This window comes from Miniopterus natalensis, chromosome 6 (assembly GCF_054644295.1).
Source record: "Miniopterus natalensis isolate mMinNat1 chromosome 6, mMinNat1.hap1, whole genome shotgun sequence".
Taxonomy (NCBI): Eukaryota; Metazoa; Chordata; class Mammalia; order Chiroptera; family Miniopteridae; genus Miniopterus; species Miniopterus natalensis.
This window is the reverse complement of record NC_142086.1, coordinates 51,463,649-51,470,347: the sequence shown is the minus strand read 5'-3', so window position 1 is coordinate 51,470,347 and position 6,699 is coordinate 51,463,649. Positions and strand designations below refer to the sequence as shown.

Here is a 6,699-nt window from a genome sequence, read left to right as displayed (position 1 = left end):
ATACTACTCAGCTGTAAAAAAAGAATAAAATTTTACCCTTTACTACAGCATGGATGGACCTAGAGAGCATTATGCTAAGTGAAATAAGTCTGTCAGAGAAAGACAAGTACCATATGACTTTATTAATATGTGGAATCTAATGAACAAACTGATCTAACAAGCAAAATAGAGACAGACTCATAGGAAGAAAGCAGACTGACACTTCTGGGGGTGGGTTGTGGGCTCATTTGATGCAAGAGGGAAAACTTGCTTGTTCAGCCTGGCCAGTGTGGCAACCAGATTGGTGCCAATTCTGGGAGCTGATCAATGATGAACATGGCCTGGATCCCACTGGCATCTACTGGGGGACAGCAACCTGCAGCTGGATCCCATCTCCACATATTACAATGAAGCCAGAGGGGGGAAATGTAGATCTAGAACCCAGGACCATAGACTCTGGATATTTAGACCCGAAAACTTTGTTTTGGGTCAGTCTGGGGCAGGAAACAGTGGGGTCAAGGGCCACTACATGGAGGGGGCTGAGCTGGTTGACTCAGCCCTAGACATGGTGTAGAAGGAGGCTGTCTACAGGGCTTCTAGCTGACCCACTCACTGGGTGGGGGCACAGGCTCTGGAATGAGCATCTTTATCATCAGCAAGATCTGTGAAAAGTATCTTGATCACATCATGAACACCTTCAGTGTGGTACTTCTACCCAAAGTGTCTGACAGTGTGGTTGAGCCCAGCAACACCACCCTCCATCAGTTGGTAGAGAATTCTGATGAGACCCATTGCATTGACAATGAAGCCCTTTAAGACATCTGCTTCCATACCTTCAAGCTGACCAGGCCAATCTATGGGGAACTGAACCACCTCCTCTTAGCTACCATGAGTGGTGCCTTCACTTCCCTGGCTAGATCAATGCCAACCTCTGCAATTTGCTAGTCAACATGGTGCCCTTCCACACCTCCACTTTTTCATACCTGGCTTTCCTCCTCTAACCATCCATGGAAGCCAGCAGTGCCCAGCCCTCACCGAACCTGAACTCATCCAGCAGGTATTTGATGCCAAGAAGATAATGGCTGCCTGTGACTCCACCATGGCCTGTACCTCACTGTGACTGCTGTCTTCTAGTGGGCAGATGTCTGTGAAGGAGGAAGACAACCAGATGCTCAAGGTACAAAACAAGAATGGCAGCTACTTTGAGGAATGGATCCCCACCAGCGTCAAGACAGCTGTCTGTGACATCTTGCCTCCTTGCCTGAAGATAGCAGTCACCTTCATCAGCAGCAGCACAGTCATCCAGGTGCTGTTCAAGGCCATCTCAGAGCAGTTCACTGCCATGTTACACCAGAAGGCCTTCCTCCGCTGGTACATGGATGAGGGCATGGGGGAGATGGAGTTCAAAGAGGCTGAGAGCAACATGAATGACCTCATCTCCAAGTACCAGCAGTACCAGATGGCAGAAAAGGAAGATTTCCATGAGGAGGCCAAAGAAGAGGGTGAAGGCCAACCCCATCACTCAGGCCCCTCTGTTTCCTCAGCCTTTTTCTTCAACTGCCCCTTTCCTCTCCCTCAGAGTTTGCATCTTCTGCCTCTCTTTTTTTATTTTAGTAGTGTTCTTGAACAGTGCTTGGCACTTAATAGGCACTCAATAAATATTCGTTGTTTGTTGAATGTCTCCTCTCTCTTTCCATTCTGGGAAATCTTTATTTCTGCCATTCTGGGTAAACTTGTATTTCCTTCTGGTGCCCATTCCTCCCATCTTTCCAGTTAATATTTGTTTCTTGGTTTTCTTTCTTTTAAAAAAAATGTATCTTTATTGATTTCAGAGAGAGGAAGAGAGAGAGAAAGAGAAAGAGAGAGAAAAACATCAGTGATGAGAGAGTTGTCATTGATCGACTGCCTCCTGCACGCCCCGGACCAGGGATGGAGCCCACAGCCCAGGCATGTGCCCTGATGGGAACTGAACCATGATCTCCTGAGTCCTAGGCCAACGCTCAACCGCTGAGCCACGCCTGGCTGGAGCCTGTTGGTTTTCAAGATACGTTTCCAAGAAGCTGGATCTCATCCAGATCCTATTTAGGGCTGTGTGCTGACAACACCATCCTAAGCCCATGTGGAAGCCAAGGGGGAAGGGAACCAGGCTAACTCTAGCAGGTAGAAGTCCCTACAAGGAACCATGGGGTTTTCCATTCTAGAGCAGCTTTTGAGAGTGGGATTCAGGCTATTGAAGTCCTAGTTTCCAAGTATTTTCCCCTGCTCCTCCCTCAGCTTTGGGTGAAGTGTTAACAGTATTATCTCGATTTTCAGTCTCTCTCCAAGCTCTTTCCTGAGCTGTTTCCTTTGCTGGGTCTGTCCCACTCTATCAAGTGGGATCCTTTCCTTTTCTACTTTACCTCCCTCTCACATTGAATCCCTTCCTTTCTCTGAATGGGGAATGAGGTAAAGGGGGAAGAGAAATACCAGCCTTGGTCCCTAAGCCTCCAGAAAGGCCCTCTTCATCTCCACCTTTCCTTACCAAAAAAGAAAAATCAGTCCATATGTGTATGAAAAGGTATGTACTGCCACCTAAATGTTGGAGTCATTTCTTGGAGGAGAGGGGACAGGACACCTTCATATTTTGATAACATCTCATCTCTTCTTTTGCTATTGCTCCCCCCCCCCCCCACTGTTGGTTTTGTCTTATCCTACACTTCAAATTTCTGTTTTGTGTTGAACTTGCTGCTTTTTTCATATTGAAAAAAAATGACATTGACCTAAGAGCTAAAAATATGTGGGAATTTAAAAAAGAGAGAGAGAGAGATCAGTTTTTTCAAATGCCTTGAATAATATAGTTTTCCCTCTATGGGTCAATAAAAGTCTTACAAGGCAATACGTCTTACAGCCCTCCTCTCCATGCTATCACCACTGCTGTGGCTCAGGACTCATTACCTCTCATAACAGCTTTTGAGTTTCCCTCAATGACTACATTCTCCCCTCTCCAAACTCTTGTGTACACCATCACTAAATCAGTCTTTCTCAGAGACTCTGTGTCATTGCAATTCCTACAAGATAAAACTTGTTTTGGTTTGTTTTACCCTGAATTTGGGGCACTCTATTTTCTGGCCTGACCCTAATTTCAGCAATTTAAATTTTTCTGCTTCCATGTATGCATTCAAAATTCCAATTTAACTCAGACTTATTGTTTCTTGGACATTCTACCACTGTTGTGACCTCGTTCAAGGTGTTACTGTTGGGGAAAGCCCTTCTATTTATCTCACATGTCCACTCTCAAGGTTTAGTTAAAATACCATTTTTCTGATAATACCAGCAGAAAGTATTTTCTTTCCTATTAAATTTCTCATAACATTTCTCTTGTTCTTCCATTCCTTCACTCATTCAACAATATTAATTGATCACCTACTCTGTGCCCAGTATTATTGTAAAAACTCAAAACACATCAATAAGCAAGACCGACCAAATTCCTTTTTTTCTAGAGCTTACATTCTAGTGGCAGGAGACAGAAAATAAAGAAATAAGTAAAATACAAAGCATGTCATATGGTGATAAGTTCTACACCTTTAGCTAAAACAGAAACATGGGATAAGGAAGGTTGGGAGGAGATTTTCTATTTTAAATAGTGTTCATAGAAAGCTCCAAGAAGAAGATGGCTTTTGAGTAAAAACCTAAACAAAAAGGCAGAGGAGTGAACAGACTTCATAGCAAAGCGTAAAGTGTGAGGAGCATGCGGGTGAATCGGAAATTAAGTTAGAGGCACTGAAGTGAGGTAACCATGATGTATGTCCTTGTAGACCACTGTGAGAACTTTTTTGCTTTTTCCAAGTGAAATGGGAAATGTATCATCCATAGTCCCAGCAGGAAACAGGTTGGGAAAATTAAGTCTAGTTTAATACATTTTCTATGTAGAGATGTTTACACAAGGTTCACGAAACCTAAAATGAAACAGTATAGTACTCAGCATGAGTAACAACAGCATTACTACCCTGTCCCTGAAGTGACAAGGGGAAGGAGTGGTTAGAAACACCCAACACTTCGTTGACCATATGAAAGCAGGAGGAGGACCTAGACCTCATTTTCTTTCTGCCAACCAATCTCTCACTGATGCTCTCATTGCTAGGTCCAATGGGAATTCAGAGATCAAGGAATCTTATCAATGCAATCCAGAAAATTCAGCCATTAGGGCATAAATCACAGTAGAAAAAGACGGAGAGGATCTAGGGAGCACGCAGGAGATATTCAGATCTGAGGTCTATCAGAGGGTTCTGAGCAGAGAAGTGACATGATATTTCTTATATTTTTAAGACACTTTGCCTGATTTGTGAAGCATCAAGTTTAAGGGTAGAAAATGCAGGTGAGAGGCTATTGCAGGAAACTAAGTGAGAGGTGGTGGAGATGTGAATCGGCACATTAGCAGCAGAGTGGTAAGATGGGGTTGCACTCTATGCATTTTTAAAAGGATTTTCTGACATATCAGATGAAGGATATAAAAGAATGGGAGGAGCTAAAGATAAATTCATAATTTTGGCCCAGGCAACTGGAAAATGGAGTAGCAGTTTTGATGAAGGGGAAAGAATTCAACTTTTTTAAAGTTAGCATACTTGTGTGTTTTTCATCACCCATATTTAGTTGCATACGGACAGACAGACAGGTAGAAAAAATTTAAAAATGCGGGACAAAAGAAGACGATTGCTGGAAGAATGACTGTGTGAATTGAATCCAGTGCATAGATGGAAAGGTTTCCTTAAATAGCACAGTCTTCACAGTAACAGGAATGGAGCTGGTAGGTGAGTAGATGTAAGGCTGGGAATTTGAGGACTTTCTGGTTCTCTTCTACTGCTTTCTAAATGAAAAAATAATCAAGCTAATCAATCTAGAGTGAGAATGGGAAAAGAGGGCTTGGGTATTGGATATTTGAAACAAAAGGGCTGGGTATGAAATAATGATCCAGGAAGAAAGTAAATGGTCCTGGGCAAAGTAGTATTATTTCTGGGGAGCAATGAGTCTACTTGAGGATGGTAATCATGAAATTGCTATGAAATTAGTCAGCATGGTTGTGTGTGTGTTTTCTACCACATTTGGCTATGTGTATGCAGGTGGTAAGTAGATGGAGAGATGGGTTTAACTAGGATGGGGGTTAAGAATGCCTCCAAAGACATGATCATGTGAAATGACAGTGGAATATAATCCACATAAGGAGTGAAATGATGACATGATGACTTTTAGGAATAGTGTAAAGTTGTAGGAGCAATAGACTGGAGGTCTTGTTGAGGTCAAAGTATTGTTGCAAGAAGTGTACTAGGTCAAGTGGGCTCGATAGGTAGGAGATGACAGAGTGAGTGCTTGAAACTGAGATTATGAAGAAATTGAAATTATTTGGTCTCATAACATTAAAGGTAAGATAAATGAAGTGAGGAAGTGAGGTAGATTGAAGATAGGACAACTGAAGGGGAGGACATTGAGTGGTTAAAGTATTGGAATATACTTTATGTGTTGTTGTTTTTTTATTTTAGTCAACAAGAAGTAAGATACTATTGAGGGAGTGATAGTGAGCCAGATGTCGAAATAACAAAATGAAGGTGGAAGATCAGGAATTGGTATATGATTGCATTCAGGAGGCAATATGCGTGGTATACATGAAATTTAAGGCTGGAGGACTTTATAAAGGAGGGAAGGACAATGGTCCAGAAACAGGAACAAAGAGGAAGTACACTTTTTACTGCCAGGCTGGTTTTATAAGGGGTATGGGAATAAAACAGGCACTAGTTGAGGATAGAGGAGAAACAGTATCTTCAGGAGCAAATCAGTTTCATTAGAGTAAGAAGAGAAGGAAACTTGCAGAGAAGTGATAGAGAATATCAGAAATTCTGCTGAAGCCTGACCGTGAGTTCCAGAGGGCTTGGTGAAAGCGGTGCAGTGCTAGGAGAGGGGAAGGGAATGAGGTAGGTAATGGGCAGGAACAGAACCGCGTTTGCATGATGATGCAGGAGATGGAGGTGTTCTGGGGTCCTCGGGCTCAGGTGTCACCTATGATGATATTAGCCTGATGAATCCCGGAGGAAATACAGATGGGAGATTGCACATGGGATCCAGTTGAAGAAGAGGTTATAAAGATGCCTATGAGAGGGAAAGCTTAATTTTGTTGGGATGACCAGAGAGTCACAGGTGTTTTGTGTTTACAACTGATGCAAACAGGGACAGATTATAATGGGATTTCTGCCCAGACTCTCTAGGACGAGAAAGGTGGTGAGGCTGAGAGCTGGCTTTAGAGAGATTCAGAGGTGTTGCCAGGAGCACAAACAATTCTGGGGCCCCCTCGACCCATATAGATGGAAGTGTGAGGGATAAGACCCAAGCTCTTTATTCCCTTCCATGTGCATAATAATTAGTTTGCATGTTTTATTGTGCCCTATTAGCAGTTCCTTGACAGCATAATTATTGTTGTTGCTTAGTTTCTCTATACTCTCCAAGGTCTCTCACACTTGGTAAGGCACCTTATAAGCCATTTTGAAGTAATGATCAAACTATTCTTAGTTACTATTTAATGTTAACTTTTCTATTCCACCCATTTGTGCACTATAATTATTAAATGTTTTATCCTTGAAATGCCTAGTGTCTCTAGTGCCCTGTCCCTGCCAGAAGTGATGTTGCGTGGAGGTGGTTGCTATGAGATTTAGCCACAACAACCCACACCCATTTCTCTGAACTATTATTCTCTTT

At 42.6% G+C, this 6,699-nt stretch overlaps 1 pseudogene; it reads left to right on the top strand.

Annotated features, from left to right (window-relative positions):
- Positions 1-615: 615 nt before the first annotated feature.
- Positions 616-5,506, top strand: LOC148092910 (tubulin beta chain pseudogene; annotated as a pseudogene).
- Positions 5,507-6,699: the final 1,193 nt, after the last annotated feature.